The sequence below is a fragment of the Myotis nattereri genome, assembly GCF_964212035.1.
Source record: "Myotis nattereri genome assembly, chromosome: 7".
Taxonomy (NCBI): Eukaryota; Metazoa; Chordata; class Mammalia; order Chiroptera; family Vespertilionidae; genus Myotis; species Myotis nattereri.
This window is the reverse complement of record NC_138082.1, coordinates 76,059,917-76,080,032: the sequence shown is the minus strand read 5'-3', so window position 1 is coordinate 76,080,032 and position 20,116 is coordinate 76,059,917. Positions and strand designations below refer to the sequence as shown.

Below are 20,116 nucleotides of genomic sequence, written 5' to 3'. Positions count from 1 at the left end.
GAGTCATAAATCACTTCTAAATCCAGTTAGCTACTTGGGGCAGTGGTGGCTTTGTGGACTTGGCATGTCCTTTAGGAACAGTTATCCCCTGCCTTTCTACTGATAGCTTTGTCCTTCACGAATAGCTTTTGAAATGTAAGTCATATTTTCTCACTCTGCGGCTTAAAATTCACCAGTAATTGCTGCCCAGTATAACTTTCAGTGTAGATAGAAATGTTTTATATATGCAAGGTTCAATATGATAGCCAATAGCCATATGTGGACATTGAGCACTTGAAACATGGTTGATGCAACTGAAGAGCTGAATTTTTAATTTTAAATAAACTCAGGAAGCCTGGCTAATAGTGTATTGGACAGCACAGCTCCATTGGCATCCCTTCATTCTTAAAATAGAAGCCAAAGTCATAATCAAGACCTTCTATGATCTGGCTCTTGCTTATCTCAATATCGTCATCTCATACCATTCTTTCTCTTGGTTCAGCCACATTGGCTTCCTTTCTGCTGCTAGAAAACATCAAGCCCTTTTTAAACTCAGGGCCTTTGCTGATGCTGTCTGCCTGGAGTACTCTTCTTCTTTTTTAAAATATGTTTTTATTGATTTCAGAGAGTGGAAGGAAGAGAGAGAATGGGATAGAAACATCAATGATGACAGAGAATCATTGATTGGCTGCCTCCTGCATGCCCCCTACTGGGGATCCAACCCATGACTCAGGCATATGCCCTGACCAGGAATCAAACCATTGACCTCTTGGTTCATAGGTTGATGTTCAACCACTGAGCCACACTAGCCGAGCTATTTTATTTTTTAAATGCAGTTTTATCCCGTTCTTAGAAAATATGGTGTGATATAAAAATGTACATCTGTAAATTATGAGAGGATTCATTTTTTCTCTAGCAAATTTATCCTTTATTTTAAAACTAGGGGCCCAGTGCATGAATTCGTGCACCTTGAAAGGAACTGTGGGCCGAGAGGCTGCAATGGGCACAGGGGCGGGTCTTGGACCATCCTCTGCACCCCTGCCCGGCCCCTCCAACCACAGCTCCTGGTCCCCTGTTTGCCGGCAGCCCCGCTCCCACTGCCACCGCTCCCACGCGATGACAGCACTGGTCCCGCTCGCACCCACTGATGGCACTGAGCGATTGGGGCCAGCGCCAGCATTGGGTGCCAGCGGGACTGGCACCATCAGCAGATGTGAGTGGTGGCTGCTGCCCCGATCACCCCTCAGGAGCAGGGGGAGGTGGAGATGCCCTCAGGAGTGATCAGGGCGGTCAGCTGCCACTTGCACCTGCTGATGGTGCTGACGATCGGGACCGGGGCCGGTGGCTGGCAGTGAGTGCGAGAGGCGGCTTTGGTGCGGACAGCAGGTGTCAGCGGGGCCAGTGCAGGCAGCAGGTGCAAGCCCCGGGTGGGACAGCAGCACGCAGGAGCAAAGAATTTTCAGGAACCACCAGAGGCTCGCCCCGATGACAGCGCCCAGTGCCTAACCTTGGTTTGGCACCTCCGCTTATCTGCTCCACCATTCTGCTGGGGCCGATGCCCGCCATGTCCCCCACATGCCCCTTGGTGGTTAGCTAGCACGTGTCATAGCGACCAGTTGTTCGGTTGTTCCGCCATTTGTTCTATTTGCATATTAGGGTTTTATATATATATAGAATTATTCAGTTGGTAAAAATGTAGTTGACTTATAACTTTTCAGTAATATATTATTGCTTAAAATAGGGTTATGGCTATATTATGGCTCAATTAGAAATACAAATGAAATAGAGGATGCTGAGTTTTTATTTTTATTTATTTTTAAATATATTTTTATTGATTTCAGAGCGGGAGAGAGAGGTAGAAACATCAATGATAAGAGGGAATCATTGATTGGCTGCCTCCTGCATGCCCTAGACTGGGGATCCAGCCCGCAACCCAGGCATGTCCCCTGACTGGGAATCAAACCATGACCTCCTGGTTCATAGGTTGACACTTAACCACTGAGCCAAGCCAGCCAGGCAATGCTGAGTTTTTATCAATTTTTATTAACTTTATTTTTTAACTAAATCTTTATTGTTCAGATTATTACAGTTTTTCCTCCCCACACCCCCATAGCTCCCCCACCCGGTTCCCACCCCACCCTCTGCCCTTACCCTCCCCACACTGTCCTCATCCATAGGTGTATGATTTTTGTCCAATCTCTTTCGGCACCCCCACACCCCTTTCCCCCCCGAGAATAGTCAGTCCACTCCCTTTCTATGCCCCTGATTCTATTATATTCACTAGTTTATTCTATTCATCAGATTATTTATTCACTTGATTTTTAGATTCACTTGTTGATAGATGTGTATTTGTTGTTCATAATTTGTATTTTACCTTTTTCTTCTTCTTTCTCCTCTTAAAGGATACCTTTCAGCATTTCATATAATACTGGTTTGGTGGTGATGAACTCCTTCAGCTTTTTCTTATCTGTGAAGCTCTTTATCTGACCTTCAATTCTGAATGATAGTTTTGCTGGGTAAAGTAATCTTGGTTGTAGGTTCTTGGTATTCATCACTTTGAATATTTCTTGCCACTCTCTTCTGGCTTGCATAGTTTCTGTTGAGAAATCAGCTGACAGTCGTATGGATACTCCCTTGTAGGTAACTGACTGTTTTTCTCTTGCTGCTTTTAAGATTCTCTCTTTGTCTTTTGCTCTTGGCATTTTAATTATGATGTGTCTTGGTGTGGTCCTCTTTGGATTCCTTTTGTTTGGGGTTCTCTGTGCTTCCTGGACTTGTAAGTCTATTTCTTTGACCAGGTGGGGGAAGTTTTCTGTCATTATTTCTTCAAATAGGTTTTCAATATCTTGTCCTCTCTCTTCTTCTGGTACCCCTATAATTCTTTTTTTATTTTTAATTTTTATTTTTTTTATTATTAGTTAAGGTATTACAAATGTGTCCTCATCCCCCCCCCCATTAACCCCAAACCTCCCCCACACACACACAAACTCATGCTCCCATCCCCCTGTTGTCCATGTCCATTGGTTTGGCTTATATACATGTATACAAGTCCTTTGGTTGATCTCTTCCCCTTACCCCCGCCCTCCCCTACTTTCCTTCTGGGGATTGATAGCCTGATTGCTGTTTCTCAGTCTTTGGGTCTGTCCCTTTTCATCAGTCTATGTTGTTCTCTATAATCCACAAATGAGTGAGATCATGTGGTATTTATCTTTCTCTGACTGGCTTGTTTCACTTAGCATAATGCTCTCCAGTTCCATCCATGCTGTTGCAAAAGGCAAGAGTTCCTTTTTTTTTACCGCAGCATAGTATTTCACTGTGTATATGTACCACAGTTTTCTAAACCACTCATCTGCTGATGGGCACTTAGGCTGTTTCCAAATCTTAGCTATGGTGAATTGTGCTGCTATGAACATAGGGGTGCATATATCCTTTCTAATTGGCGTTTCTGGTTTCTTGGGATATATTCCTAGGAGTGGGATCACAGGGTCAAATGGGAGTTCCATTTTTAGTCTTCTGAGGTAGCTCCATACTGTTCTCCACAGTGGCTTCACCAGTTTGCATTCCCACCAGCAGTGCAGAAGGGTTCCTTTTTCTCCACATCCTCTCCAACAACTATTGTTTGTTGATTTGTTGATGATAGCCATTCTGACAGGTGTGAGATGATAACGCATTATTGTTTTGATTTGCATCTCTCGTATAATTAGTGACTTTGAGCAGGTTTTCATATGTCTTTCGGCCTTCTGTATGTCCTCTTTCGAAAAGTGTCTATCTAGGTCCGTTGCCCATTTTTTTATTGGGTTGTTTATCTTCCTTTTGTTAAGATTCATGAGATCCCTGTAAATGTTGGAAATTGAACCCTTATCGGTGGTATCATTGGAAAATATGTTCTCCCACGTAGTGGGTCTTCTTGTTGTTTTTTTGATGGTTTCCTTTGCGGTGCAAAAGCTTTTTATTTTGATGTAGTCCCATTTGTTTATTTTCTCTTTAGTTTCCATTGCCCTAGGAGCATATCAGAGAAGAAATTTCTTTGGCATATGTTTGCGATTTCGCTGCCTGTGGATTCCTCTAGTATTTTTATGGTTTCCCGTCTTACGTTTAAGTCTTTTATCCATTTTGAGTTTATTTTTGTGTATGGTGTGAGTTGGTGATCTAGTTTCATCCTTTTGCATGTATCTGTCCAATTTTCCCAACACCATTTATTGAAAAGACTGTCTTGACTCCATTGTATGCTCTTGCCTCCTTTGTCGAATATTAATTGGGCATAGTGGTTTGGGTCGATTTCTGGGGTCTCTATTCTATTCCATTGATCTATATGTCTGTTCTTGTGCCAGTACCAAACTGTTTTAAGAACAGTGGCTTTGTAATACAGCTTGATATCTGGTATTGAGATCCCACCTACTTTGTTCTTTCTCAGGATTGCTGCAGCTATTCGGGGTCTTTTTTTATTCCAGATGAATTTTTGGAACGTTCGTTCTAGATTTGTGAAATATGCCGTTGGTAATTTACTGGGATTGCATTGAATCTATAAATTGCTTTGGGTAGTATGGACATTTTGATGATGTTGATTCTACCAATCCATGAACACGGTATATTCTTCCATCTGGCTATGTCTTCCTCTATGTCTTTTTTCAATGTCCTGTAGTTTTCAGCATATAAGTCTTTTACCTCCTTAGTTAAGTTTATTCCTAGGTATTTTAATTTTTTTGGTGCAATGGTAAATGGGATTGCTTCTGTAGTTTCACGTTCTGTAAGTTCACTATTGGTGTAAAGAAATGCCATGGATTTCTTAGCATTAATTTTGTATCCTGCTACATTGCCGAATTCATTTATTAAGTCTAATAATTTTTTGATGGAGTCTTTAGGGTTCTGAATGTACAGTATCATGTCATCTGCAAATAAGGACAGTTTTACTTCTTCTTTTCCAATCTGGATGCCTTTTATTTCTTCTTCGTGTCTGATCTCAACGGCTAGTACTTCCAGTACTATGTTGAACAGGAGTGGTGAGAGGGGGCATCCCTGTCTTGTTCCTGTTTTTAGGGGGAATGGTGTTAGTTTTTGCCCATTGATTATGATGGCTGTGGGTTTGTCATATATGGCTTTTATTATGTTGTGGTATGATCCCTCAATTCCTATCTTGGTGAGAGTTTTTATCAAGAAAGGGTGTTGGATTTTGTCAAATGCTTTTTCTGCATCAATTGATATGACTATGTGGTTTTTTTCTCTCAATTTGTTTATGTGATGTATCACGTTTATTGATTTGCGGATATTGTACCATCCTTGCATCCCTGGGATAAATCCTACTTGGTCATGGTGTATGATCTTTTTGATGTACTGCTGGATCCGATTTGCTAGGATTTTGTTGAGGATTTTGGCTTCTATGTTCATGAGGGATATTGGCCTATAATTCTCTTTCATTGTATTGTCTTTATCTGGTTTTGGGATTAGGGTGATGTTGGCTTCATAGAATGAGCTTGGAAGTGTTCCTTCCTCTTGGATCTTTTGACATAGTCTGAGGAGGATAGGTTTTAGGTCTTCCTTGAATGTTTGGTAAAACTCCCCTGTGAAGCCATCTGGCCCCGGGCTTTTGTTTGCTGGAAGCTTTTTGATTACTGCTTCGATTTCCTCCATAGTTATTGGCCTATTGAGATTTTTAGATTCTTCCTGGTTAAGTTTTGGAAGGTTGTATTTATCTAGGAATATGTCCATTTCCTCCAGGTTGTCTAGTGTGTTGGAGTAGAGTTGTTCATAGTATTTTCTAACAATCCTTTGTATTTCTATGGGGTCTGTTGTTATTTCTCCTCTTTCATTTCTGATTTTGTTTATTTGGGTCCTCTCTCTTTGTTTCTTGGGGAGCCTGGCTAGAGGTGTATCAATCTTGTTTATCCTTTCAAAGAACCAGCTCTTGGTTTTGTTGGTCTTTTGTATTGTTTTTTTCGTCTCTATGTCGTTTATCTCCGCTCTGATCTTCGTTATTTCCTTCCTTCTGCTTACAGTGGGCTTTTTTTGTTGCTGTCTTTCTAATTCTTGGAGTTGTAGAGTTAGGTCATTTATTCTCATTGTTTCTTGTTTCTTGCAGTAGGCTTGTAGAGCTATGAACTTCCCTCTCAAGACTGCTTTTGCTGTGTCCCATAGGTTTTGGATTGTTGCGTTTTCATTGTCATTTGTTGCCATAATGTTTTTTATTTCTTCTTTGATCTCACTGGTGACCCAGTCGTTGTTTAATAGCATGCTATTTAGTCTCCATGTGTTTGATTTTTTTTGGATTGTTTTTGTTGTAGTTGATTTCCAGTTTTATGCCTTTGTGGTCTGAGAAGATGCTTGATATGATTTCAATTTTCTTGAATTTGAAGAGACTTTGTCTGTGACCCAATATATGGTCTATCTTTGAAGATGACAAATGTGCACCTGAGGAGAATGTATATTCTGTGGCTTTGGGGTGAAATGTTCTGAAGATGTCAATTAATTCCATCTGATCTAGTGAGTCATTTAGGATTGATGTTTCTTTGCTGAGTTTCTGTTTAGAGGATTTGTCCAGTGTAGATAATGGGGTGTTAAGGTCCCCTACTATGATTGTATTGCTGTGAATCTCTCCCTTGATCTCCTCCAGAAGATTTCTTACGTATTTGGGTGCTCCTATATTGGGTGCATATATATTTACCAGAGTTATTTCTTCTTGTTGGACTGCTCCCTTTAGTATTATGAAGTGGCCTTCTTGATCTCTTTTTATGTCCTTCACTTTGAGATCTAATTTGTCAGATATAAGTATTGCTACCCCAGCTTTTTTTTCACTTCCATTGGCCTGAAAAACCTTTTTCCATCCCTTCACCATCAGTCTGTGTGCGTCTTTTTTTCTGAGGTGGGTTTACTGTAGACAGCAGATATATGGGTCATGTTTTCTTATCCACTCATTTACCCTATGCCTTTTGACTGGGGAATTTAATCCATTTACATTTAAAGTTATTATTGATAGAAACTTGTTAGTCGCCATTTTTGTTCTTTACCGCTGCGTTCCTTCTTTATTTCCTGTTTTTTCTATTTACAGCAGACCCTTTAGCATTTCTTGCATTGCTGGTTTGGCTGTAATAAACTCCCGTAGACCGTTTTTGTCTGTGAAGCTCCTGATTTGAGCCTCAAATTTGATTGATAGCCTCGCTGGGTATAGTATTCTTGGATTCAGACCCTTCCTTTGCATGACTTTGTATATTTCATTCCATTCCCTTCTTGCCTGATGTGTTTCTGTTGAGAAATCGGTCGCTAGTCTGATGGGAGATCCTTTGTAGGTAACTTTCTGTCTCTCTCTGGCTGCTTTTAAGATTCTTGCTTTATCATTGGTGTTTGCCAATTTAATTATCATGTGCCTTGGTGTTGGTCTTTTCGGGTTCATTTTGTTTGGGACTCTGTGAGCTTTTTGGATTTGTGTGAGTTTTTTCCTTCCTATATCAGGGAAATTTTCTGTTACTATTTTTTCAAACAGGTTTTCTATTCCTTGCTCAGTTTCCTCTCCTTCTGGCACCCCTATTATTCGGATGTTGTTTCGTTTAGCATTGTCCCAGAGTTCTCTTAGGCTCTCCTCCTGCTTTTTAATTTTTTTTCTAGAAGCAGTTCTGTTTGGGTATTTTTTTCTCCCTTGTCTTCTAGCTCGCTGATGCGGTCCTCTGCTTCTTCTAATCTACTGTTGATGCTTTCTATTGAGTTCTTTATGGCAGTGATGTCGTTTTTCATTTCTTCTTGGTTTCTCTTCACTTCCTCTTGGTTCTTCTTCATTTCCTCTTGGTTCCTACACATATTGTTGACTTGGTCTTCCATTCTTTTCATCCACCTTATGGCCATTACTCTGAATTCTTTCTCTGACAGGTTGCTTGCCTCCATTGCCTCCATTTCGTTTACTTCCTTTTCTGATGATGCCTGTTTTTCCTTCATATTTGGGTTGGTTCTTTGTTTCACCATGATTTCTCTTCTCAAGGTGTTTGGTTATGTAGTTCTCTCTCTGCTGCGCTGATTCAAAGGCACAAAATACAACACAACAAGGCACAACGTACAAGGCACCGAACTAAATGCATTCACGATATTAATAACCCCAAATAAAGGTGACCCTCCGAGCAAAGAGAATTAGGGGATAAAGAAGAAAAAAGAGTAAAAGTTTAAAGAGAAAAATAAAAAACAAAAAGGAGTGCCGAAATGAGATTGGGAAAAGGGAGAGAAGAAAAAAACAAAAAGACAAAAAAAATTAAGAGAATGAAATAGAGGTGGGGAAGAGACTATTTGTATGGGGAGAGCAAGGGATTGGAAATTAGATATATAAGTAGGGTGAAATTTAGACAGTGGGTAGAAAGAAGTAATAGGTAAAATCCAAAGCAGGAATAGGGTAAGACAAACAGGACAACAAAAGGGGAAAAATGAGGAAGAGAGTTTTGGCTTAAGGGTAAATGTGAGATAGAGAGAAATGATGCTAAAGGAATGATGAAAATAGAGTGTAGAACACTAATCCCAAAATAAAATAAAAAAAATAAAAAAAATAATAAAAAATAAAATGACACTTGAAAAAATGGTAAAAGGATAGCAATAATACTGGTTTAAAAAATGTAGTAATTAAAAAGGTAAAATCAAGTGATGAAAAAAAAATAGGTTCTTAATGAAATGGTGAAAAAAGAATTAAAAAAAATATATAAAAATATTCAGAAATGAAGGTGCTTCAGATCTTCCACTCTTCTTTTTGGCACGCCTCAGTCCTGCCAGGCATTCAGGGGAGTGTTGAACTTCCCTGCGATACACTGTCCCTTCGTGCAGTAAACCACAGACCTGATTTTTTTTTTTTTAATATATTTTATTGATTTTTTACAGAGAGGAAGGGATAGCGATAGAGAGTTAGAAACATCGATGAGAGAGAAACATCGATCAGCTGCCTCCTGCACACCTCCCACTGGGGATGTGCCCGCAACCCAGGTACATGCCCTCGACCGGAATCGAACCTGGGACCCTTCAGTCCGCAGGCTGACGCTCTATCCACTGAGCCAAACCGGTTTCGGCCACAGACCTGATTTTAAGGCAGGTTGTATTTGTTTACCAGACTGCCTTTATTTGTGATCACAAAAGAGACAGTTCGTGGCTCTGCCTCTGGGTGGCAGTGTGTCTGGATTGACCTCCGAGGCTATAAGTCCTCTCTATCAGTAGGGTTTTGTTTTGTTTTTTTCTTCTATGCTATTTGGAACTGATTCAGGGAAAGACCACTGCCCAGAGCTGGTTCCTTGCCACTGCCCGCTGTTTCCCAGGCTCCCCAAAAAGAACTTTCCCCTACAGGCTCTGCGAATGACCCCAACTAGGGAATCCCATGCACTGGGTTTAATAATCAAATGCACGGATCTAAGGGGAACTGTAACAAGAGCCTGATAGTTGTGCGAATTTGCAAGCCTCCACCTTCCAGGTCTGCGCACAGTCTCCGCGCGCAGTCTCCGTGCGCCCACTCGCCCCTGGCACCAAGCAGCCAGCAGATTGGCAAAGTCCAAGGCTTCTCCTTTACATCCAGTCCAGCTATGGCCTCATTTTTCGCGTTCCCTTCTGCCAGCAGCCCTGTGGGGCCCCTTTCCCACTCGCGGGTCACGCTGGTCCCAAAGGCTGCAGACTCTGTGGGGCGCAGATTCCGCGCGCGAGCTCGGTCCTCCCTCCAACCGGAACTGCATACCGCACCTTTAGGGGATGTCCAACCTTTCCCTGAGAAGAAGCAGTGCTTGTCTGAGTTCAGGCAGTCACGCAGCTTGAGATCCCTTGTTTCCAGGTTAGTAGCTGGTCTCTGGATGCCCGCAACAACCACCCAAGATGGCGCAGTCTCTGCTGCTTAGCTGGCGCACCACCAGAGGCTTCAGCAGCAGTCTCCAACCGTCCTTTTTTTTTTTCCTGGGGGTTCTCAGTCTTTCCTAGCTGCAGACAGTCTCTCAGTTGAAAATCCTCTGCCTATTCGGGCTGCATGTTACCGGTTTCAGCTGCTCACCCTTATCTGCTCCAGGACAAGGCACAGGACACGTCCGTTTATACCTCTGCCATTTTCCGTCCCCTACCCCTATAATTCTGATGTTGGCACGCTTGAAGTTGTCCAGAGGCTCCTTACACTATCTTCGTATTTTTGGATTCTTTTTTCTTTTTTCTTTTTCGGTTAGGTATTTTTTGTTTCTTCGTATTTCAAATCTTTGACTTGATTCTTGAGATCCTCTTGTCTGCTGTTGGATCTCTGTATATTATTCTTTATTTCAGTCAGTGTATGCTTAATTTCTAGTTGGTCTTTTTTTCATATGCACCAGGGTCTCACTAAATTTATTGGCGGTTTCTAGAAAATTCTTGAAAAACCTTATAAACGTGGTTTTGAACTCTATATCCAGTCGTTTGCTTTCCTCCATTTCTGTCATTTGTGACCTGTTTCTTTGTCTCCGCATTTGTTATGCTTCCCTGTGTTGGTAGAGTGGTTTTGTGTGCAAGGTGTCCTGTAGGGCCCAGTGGCTCAGCCTCCCCAGTTACCTGAGGTGGACACTCTTGGTGCACCCTCTTGTGGGCTTTGTGCAGAGTCTTGTTGTAGTTATACCTTGATTGTTGCAGGATCACTGGGATGAATTGACCTCCAGGCCAATTGGCTGTGAGAATCAGCTGTGTCTGCAGTGGGAGAACTTCTGAGCTGAAGACACCCTTCTGGGGCAAGACTTGCTTCAGTGGGGCTTTGGTGCTCACTGAGTCTGCCCCCTGAGTGTGTCCCTTATGGATCTGAGGAGTTGTAATCTGGATGGTCCCACTCTGACCACTGGGTACACTGGCTCTTGGATCTAAGGAGGTGCTAATTTAGCCTCTGCCTGAGGTTACCCAGCAGGAGCTACGAAGAGAACGGCAGATTCCCCTTCCTTTTTTGGAGTTCGGAGGTGCCCAGATGAGGCCCAGCTGTGAAGCAAAGCAAGCTGCTGTGGGGCCTTGGGCCTTCTCCTGGAAGTTCTGGGTCTGTCTGGCCCAGCTGCAATTTGTTAGGTAATTTTCAGGTTGCAAAGGGCCAGGGCGTTCATATGCAAAAGCCTCTGCCGCAGCATGGGTGGGCGGGGTCTCAGAGAATCAAAGGGCGGAGCAAGCAGCTATGGCTGATTCTCAACCCTGCCCTAAGGGGCTGCGCGTTCCAGTGTCTCGGTAATTGCTGCAAGCACCTCTGAGGGAAAGCCGTCCTCACGTTCCGAGTTCTGCCTGCTGCCAGACAGTCCAGTTTCTCCCCATATGAGTCCTGGGTCCCCAGAGACTTCCTGGAACCGGAGTTCAGAGCAGTCGGGAGTTTGTGACTCCCTCCAGATTTAAAAAGACAGCCGCATCCTCAGGTGCCTGCCCCTCTCCGCGCGTGCTCGAGCCTCCGTACCTCTGCACTTCCGCACCTCCTTGGGTCTCAGTGTGCTTTTCTCTTTCCTTCTAGTTGTAGAATTTCCACCCAGCCAGCCTTCCTGTAGTTCTGGATGATGTCCGTTTTGTCTTTTTGTTGTATTTTTGAAGTTGTTGTGGGAGGCAGCAATTTCCGGTGTTTACCTATGCCGCCATATTGGTTTGTCCCACTCCTCTTTTTTAGCTATTTTCTTGTCATTCTCATGGTTTATTAAATGGATTTTTGGTATCATTTTTCAAATTAAAAATAAATCTCTGTACTTTTGTATTTTAACAAAATACAAGCTTGACATTTATATAGATATTGAATACTACATAAAGGAAGGAAAGTAATTCAATTAGTGTTAGCAATCAGAATTTTTCATAGGTACCATCAAGGCTCAATGGGGCATTGTGTTCTCTGTTAAAACATGTTTTTATTACAGAGTTGGATCAAAATGGTTGCAGTTTAAGAGCACATCTAGCTTTTTAAATTATATAATCGCTTTTTATTCAGCAGCTTGCATGTGATAAGTGGCTTCTGGTAGAACCTGATAACTTCTTTGAATGATTATCTCAATTTATAACTACTTATCACACTGTAGTTTACAGCCTTCTCTAAGTACTTCAAATTCAACTTGTGCCCTAAAGCTGATCCTCTTTTATCTCACTTGTTTATTTGGTCAAGAAATATTTATTGAGCTTCTACCAAAAGAGGTACTAAAGGTCAAGAGGAGGGTCTCCAGGTTGCCTAGGCTTGATTCTTGGTTCTGCCAGTTACTTTTTGGGTGATCTTGGGCAGATTAGATAACTATGTGTACCTTAGTTTTTTCCTATAAAATTGAGATAATAGAGTACCTATGTCACAGGCTGTGTGCGGATTAAATGACTTAATATATGTAAAACACATAAAGTAGTTCCTGGTACATAGTAAATGTGTGCTGAGCTTTGTTAAAATATTTTTTTATTGACGTGGTTGATGCTAGAGTACCGAAGTAAAACAACAATAAACAAGACAGTTGATGGTTCTTGACTTTATGAAAGCATTCTAATAAGAGAGTGAGACAATTTTCTAGCAAACAGATTTTTAAAAATTGCCAGTTATAATAAGTGCTTTGAGGAAATCCTACATAATAAAAGGCTAATATGCAAATTCACAGAACGGTGGAATGACCGGTCCCTATTGCACGCACTGACCGCGAGGGGGCAGATGCTCAATGCAGGAGCTGCCACCTGGTGGTCAGTGTGCTCCCACAGGGGGTGCGCCATTGAGCCAGAAGCAGCAGTGGCAGTGGTGTTGGGAGCCTCTCCTGCCTCTGCAGCAGCGCTAAGGATGTCTGACATCCCCTGAGGGCTCCCTGACTGTGAGAGGGCGCAGGCTGGGCTGAGGGAGAACCCCCCTCTCCCCCCTCCCCTGGTGCACAATTTTCGTGCACTGGGCCTCTAGTCAACTGATATTATAGAAAATATCAGGGTGTCCAGTTGGGAGATATTGCAGTATTCCAGTTGAGCAGTGATGCCTTGGGATAAATGATGGCAATGGAACTGGAAATAAATGAATTTATTTGAGATATATTTGGGGAATAATCAATTATAATTGGATTTAATATGGTGGTTAAGGGAGAGGGAGAAATCAAGAATGAACCAAGGTTGCTGGTCTGAGTAGCTTGCTTGACTGTATTATTACTGAGAGATTGGGCAGGGAGCACACAAATTTGGTGGAGAAATCAAGATATTGTCTTTGGACATTTAGGCTAGAAGTATTTATAAGATACCAAAAATGTCAGGTAGGTAATTAAATATAGGAGTCTTAAGCTAAGAGATTATGAATTATGTTAACTGGACTATTTGTGGTGGCCTTCTAAAGGTTGTCCCTGTCTCCAGATCCATTCTTCCAGATTTGACAAGATAATGTTTATAAAATAGTGGCCTGATTAAACTCCAAGAAATGCTCTCAATTTCTTGCAGAATAAAGCTCAGTTTTAGCATTGCATATGAGAGCCTCCCTGATCTGGCCTGTTTTTGTTTCTTTACCACTTATCACAAGCATCTTATTTCTTAGCTATGTTACACTGCTAAGGATTTTCTGAAACTTTATATTTTTGCAAATATGGCTTCTTTTTCTCTAGAACATTTAAAAAAATTAAATATTGATTTCAGAGAGGAAGGGAGAGAGAGAGACATAGAAACATCAATAATGAGAGAGAATCATCGATCAGCTGCCTCCTGCACGACCTTGACTGGGGATTGAGCCTGCAACCCAGGCAGGTGCCCTGACCGGGAATTGAACTGTGGACCTCCTGGTTCATAGGTCGATGCTCAACCACTGAACCACACCAGCCGGGCAATATTTTATCTTGATTCTCCATCTGCAAATTCTACTCTTCCTGTAGCTTCAATTTAAGAGTACATCAAATATTTAAACAAGCTGTACAAGGGAATGAAGGAGTCAGACCCTTCTTCCTGCTGTCAGTCACCTGACACACATGAAAGTTGAGGGAGAAAGAGCCAGGTCGACTAAGTATAGATCATTTAGCATTTTGTTCTGCTAAATGAAGCCTTCTTTGATTGTTTGCTATGTTACACAGAGTCAACATTGCTACTTATGTGTGCTATTTTTAATATACTCCTTTCATAGCGCTTATTACATTATGTTGCAGTTATTTGTTAATAATTCTTATTTCTGTCCTAGAGTGGGCTGGGAGGTGAGGATACAATGACATAAATTTATCTTTGTATATCTGGTACCTGCTGCAATGTGGTACATAATAGCCACTCAATAATTATTTGTTGAATGAGTGATTTTAAGAGGCAGTATTGCATAATGGGAAAAAAAGATCAGACTTTTAAATTAGGGCAATCTAAGTTCCAGGCTAAATATCACCAATATTTTTTTTGTCCCTAACATGAGAATAATAATATTTATTTTTGTGAGTGTTTTTGAGAATTACAGATTTTCTAAAATTTCCTAGTATAGTACTAGGTGGCATATCCCCTACCGGAGAATGAAGCCTACAAGCTGGTCATATGTCCTAACCAGGAATTGAACCAGCTACCTTTTAGTGCATAGGACAATGCCAGCCCCGCCCCCCACCGATCACCACTGTCGGTTGCCTCCCTCTTGGTGGCGAGGGGAGCTGGGGGTGGGTGGTGGGTGGAAGACTCTCAATGCAGACACTCCTGTGTTGAGTGTCTGCCCCCTGGTGGTCAGTGAACATCATAGTGACTGGTCGTTCCACCAGTCATTCCACCATTCGGTGTATTTACATATTAGGGTTTTATTATATGGGACTAGAGGCCCGGTGCACAAAAATTTGTGCACTCGAGGGGGGAATCCCTCAGCCCGGCCTGTGCCCTCTTGCAGGGACCCCTCGGGGGATGACCACCTGCTGGCTTAGGCCTGCTCCCCGGGGGCAGTCAGACATCCCTCTGGCAGCCCGAGAGGCCTCGGGGGAGGTGCACTTGTCAGCAGGGAGCGGGCCTAAGCTGCATTCTGACATCCTTAGCGCTGCTGAGGAGGTGGGAGAGGCTCCCACCACCACCACTGTACTGGCGGCCATCAGCCTGTCTTGTGGCTGAGCAGAGCTCCCCCTGTGGGAGCGCACTGACCACCAGGGGGAAGCTCTTGCATTGAGCGTCTGCCCCCTGGTGGTCAGTGTGTGTCATAGTGACCAGTCATTCCCAGTCTTTCTGCTGTTAGGGTCAGTTTGCATATTTCCCTTTTATTATATAGGATAGAAGCCTGGTGCACAGGTGTGGTTGGCTGGTTTGCACTGAAGGGTACCCCAAATCTAGGTGGGGGTCCCCACTGGGGTGCCTGGCCAGTCCAGGTGAGGGGCTGAGTGCTGTTTTCAGGCTGCCAAGTCGCCCCTCTCCAACCGCCCCCTGCGACAGAAGCTCCCAGCCTCTCCATTATTTCTTTTCTTTTTTTGAATTCTGGGATTTATTTACCTTCTATAATTGAAACTTTGTAGCCTTGAGAGGAGCTCAGAGCCGGCCTGCCAGGGTAGGGTGGGAGGGAAAGCCTTCTGCTCGCTCCAGCTCTGTGGCCATGGCCAGCTGAAAGCAGCTATCTAGGGTTTATTTACCTTCTATAATGGAAACTTTGTTGCTTTGAGTGGAGCTCAGAGCTGGCCCTGGCAGGTGGGAAGTTGGTTTCCTCCATCATTGGGGCAACCAAGCCTACTGCTTGCTCCAGCTCCATGGCTGCCGGCCGCTATTTGGTTGGGTTAATTTGCATATAGTTGCTTTGATTGGCTGGTCGGTGTGGCTTAAGGCATAGCGAAGGTATGGTCAGTTTGCATGTTTGTCTTTTATTAGTGTAGATTAGTTTTCCATAGGTTGTTTTAATTCTATATAAATGATTCTGTTATGTCATCTGTTAATTATATCTACCTTTTCTTTCTCCTTTTCTGTTTGCCTTATTCAACAGATCTAAGTACATTTTTAAATAAAATATGAGGTAGTAGACATTTTTTGTATTGTCTGACCTTGCATGGAAAGCTTTCAACAGTTTACTTTAAGTATGATGATGGGTGGGGGAGGGGGTTGGTAAAAATCTTTCATCATATGAAGGAAATTTTCTATTTTTTCTGCGTCAGAGAGCTTTTGCTGTGAATGGATTTTGAACTTTATCCAATGTCCCTCGCCCCAGTCCAATGACCATGCACTTTACTTTGTTATTGTTGAGAATTACATTGATTGAGTTTTCCCACAATATATTTCTTTTCTTTTTTTTAATAAAAACAGAAGCATGTTTTATTTCAATCCTGTTGAAGAAATGCAAGGGATGGAAAACACAGAATGAGGGGAGGGATCTTTTTATACACATGACATCAGGATCAACTACAAGGAATAATAACCATTTCCATCCCTCTCCTGCAACTCTTATATGGGGTCCAAGGACAGCTGAGAATAGATGGAAAAAGAATTAAGACACTATTGGCACAGTAATATGGCCAATGCACGGAAAGATGAAGAAACAATTTCTCAGGGAGCAAGGGCCTGAGCCTCAGCTGCTTCCCAGTGGACGGGGATGAGAACACTTTGGTTCAGTAGGAAGATGTTTGGCAAAAATTAGGGTTACCCTAGCTGGACTCTTCAGATACAAACTATGGGCTGAAGGGAGTCAAGATGTCTATCCAGTCCATTCTTCTTCTCTGTTCCTCCAAGACCTCTTCTCTTCAGGCTTGAGATTATTGAGAGCTAGTTTGGTCCTCCTCTTTAGTTTGGAAGGCAGGGGATTAAGTGCTTGTCCTACTCTTCCTACATCTAGGCTAGTCAATTACAACTTTCTTGGCTCTAAAGGGACAGAAGTCAACTAACAAGGCTGGCTCCCTTTGTGAAAGTCGGTTTGAAAGAGCCCTTGTGTTGGCAGAACTGTCTCTGCAAAGATTTCTCTGAACTTGCCTCTTATGGACTAAACTTGTTCAGACACCTTCAATTGTGTGAGATGTGAACAGAATATACTTGGTCTCTCTCTAGAGGTGAATTAACAATCCCATCTTTCAATGGAGATGGGGATGAGAGAGCAAGAGCAGGTGTTGGTAGGAGGAAGGATTGGGATAAAGCAAGGCAGTTTACACTGGATTGTGAGTAGAGTTACCTAAAGCTCCACAGAAGGAAGTGGGGTTCTCTAACACAATATGAACAGTGAAAAAAATTTTAGTGGCAACCCTGTAATTCCCATAGATCAAAAGGGAATGTGTAAAAAAGAAAGGACTGAATGGACTAAGATAGTGGACTCAGCCATCTATCTTAAATCTGAATAAAATGAACTCAATTTGGCTAATACTGTTTCAAGTACAATCATGAAGACAGATGGAGCTGCAGAAATTCACACTAAAACAAAGAAAGAATGGGATCAAGTAGCCTATCATCTTAATTCCAGGCATCTCCCTTTACAAAAGTCTTCCAGGAAAGATCTTTGAGGACTTGAATAGGTGAGAACCACTGCCTCCCTCAATATCATAACCTTCCAGGTCAGCCTGATGAATTAAGACGTCTGTTTTAAGTTTAATGGGAGGAAAATGAAATTTGGAATAGTTAGCAGCTGAAGCCAAAAATGAGGTTAAGGTCCTGGTGGCATCCAGAACTGAGGGTAGAAGACTGGGAAAGGGAAGGGAAATAGGTGGCTGGGTTCCTGCTGTCCTTTGGCATTATCTCTTTCCCCTGCCTCCCATTCTTCCCAATAGTTCATGCAGCTATTGGCCTGCTGGAGGGGATGTTATGCCCAGACCAACTTTTTATTGAGCTTATGCAGCTAACAGATTGTAAACACTGCCAACTGACAAAGTTTTGCTGAATATTACAGCTTGTGTCCACAAACACCCCTCTCTCTCTGAAATTTAAACAAACAAAAAAACAAACAAATCCCAAAGTAAACAAATACTGAGAGAGGGAATGAAGAGACACATCTTGAGTCTTCCAGGAAGGCAAAATGCAAAAACAAAACAAAAAACGGACACCACATGGCTTGGTCCCAGGCGTTCCCATGCCTAGAGTGCCGCTGCTATCACCATCATCTCCTCTCCCTGCCAGTGGCTAAGTAGAGGTGGGGGCGAAGGATCTTGGGCATGCTGCAAATACAGCATTTGCTGGTGCTGACTGCCTCCTGGGGCTGTGGTGGCAGACTTCTGTCAGGAGCCCATTTTCTGGGAGTAGCAGAGGAAGCCCATGTCCTCAAAGCAGCCTGAGATGGCAGCTCGTATACCTCAGCTGGAGTACCTTGCCCTTTTTCTCCAGTGCAGTTCAGCATTGAGGTTGTCTATTCCCAGTCGGCAATAAAACCTGAGCTGTTTTCTTCGAAGGTTCTCCCTCCCTTCCCAACTTGTGGGAGTAGTGGGAGGGGACAGGAGAGGATTACTGAGGGGGGAGGGGGATACCCCGGGGATCAGTGACCTGGCCTTCTTGCAGGTTCTTCACCAGCTGTGCAAGCCAGCGTTTCGTGGTGGTGTCATCTTTTAGCACCTGGGCAAAGGTTGTGTCCTTCAGTTGGTCAGGGAGGCACTGCCTGAGTGCTTCACGTGCCCTGGGATTATCTGAGAGTCGAAGGTAACATCTTACTACATGCTTCAGCAGACGGGCGGAAGGTTCTTTGGATAGCTGCAGGACCATCTTACCCAAGATCATGGCCACATGGGAGAAACGCTCATATGTCTGACATATATAAGCTAAACCGGAGTCATCTAAGAGGATCTTCTGAACGATGAATGTGGCAACTGTTTTAGAAAGTTCACTTCCAGATTCCATAATGCGTAAACACAAAGGGATAATTTCTGTTGCCAATAAAAAATTGATTACTTCCTGCTCGTCTGTTTTCACCAGAGCCCCAATAACTCCAAGACTGGTTAGCCGAAGATATTCAAAGGGACGCGTTTTGCTGACAGTGTGTCAAAAGGGGTACAAAAAAAGTGGAATGTGTGCTGCAAGAAATGCTGACCTGGTTTCTGGGTGTGATGCCACACACTGCAGTAATGCCAGAGCATTGCAAACTCTGTTAGATTGGTGTGCTGTTAAGGTGGGTGGGTTGATAGATGGATAAATATTTACGCTTTCCTGTACAAGTGCTGCAATAGTACCAAACGAATGCCACAGCATGGGTGCAAGGTCAGGAACAGATTCTCGCTTCTTACTTAGCTCCAGCAAAGCATTTTCCCTTGTTTCAGGACTGGACAGCTCATTGATCCACTGATAGATTTTTTCTCTACCTACTTGAGCCAGTGCAGTAGGCACAGGCGCAGCCGTCACCAGACTGTGCATGTTGGGAGTGGCAGCCGCCCTACGCCCACCGCCAAAGGCTCCCGACCCACGTCCCCACTGCAGCACTGAAGCCGCCAAAGATGATGAACCGCCCAGGCCGCCATCTGCCTTTGGCTCGCTCTGCCCCTTCGCAGCCCTATGACCTTTCACCCCTGACCCCTTCTGAACAACTTATTCCCACCTCCTAACTCTCAGCAAAGTATGTCCTTTGCCTCTTAAGGTTCAGGACCTTAAGGACATCTGCCACCTACTTGTCCCCGCATCCCCTGGGAGGTACCCCGAGAGAGGGGCGTGAACTCCCACCCTACTCCGGAGGCCAGTGAAGGGCGGGAAAAAGTCCCGGGAGGACAAGTAGTCCACAATATATTTCTTAACAGTGTAATTGAGATATAATTCATATACTATAGAACTTAATCATTTTTACAATTTTGTGGGTTTTGATATACTCAGAGTTGTGGGATCATCATCATGATGTAATTTTAGAAATTTTTCATCACTCTAAAAAGAAACCCAGTATTCATTAGCAGTTGCTCTCTATTCTCCACTGCCCTACTCTCCTCCATCCCCCATTCTATTAAAACAATTTTTTTTTTTTTATAAAAGTGGCTTTAGCCCTAGCCGATTTGGCTCACTGGATAGAGCGTCAGCCTGGGGACTGAAGGGTCCCGGGTTCGATTCCGGTCAAGGGCATGCACCTTGGTTGCAGGCACATCCCCTGTGGGGGGCGTGCAGGAGGCAGCTGGTCAATGCTTCTCTCTCATCAATGTTTCTAGCTCTCTATCCCTCTCCCTTCCTCTCTGTAAAAAATAAAAAAATATTTTTTTAAAAAACCTGTTTCCCTTGAATATATAAAAAGAATTAACTCCTAAAGCTTAAAAAAGGTGGCATTACTTTCATTGTTTATCTTTATAAATATAGTGACTAATTCAGTCCTTATAGAATAAATCATATAAGTTGTAATGTGACCTCAATGTAGCAGATTTTTTTTTTCTTGGAGTTTTTG

The 20,116-nt window shown here is 43.0% G+C and overlaps 1 pseudogene across 1 annotated transcript; it reads right to left on the bottom strand.

The window, feature by feature from the left end:
• Nucleotides 1–18,213: 18,213 nt before the first annotated feature.
• Nucleotides 18,214–19,113, bottom strand: LOC308522642 (CCR4-NOT transcription complex subunit 9-like; annotated as a pseudogene). The gene has a single exon. The product of its transcript is annotated as a CCR4-NOT transcription complex subunit 9-like (transcript).
• Nucleotides 19,114–20,116: the final 1,003 nt, after the last annotated feature.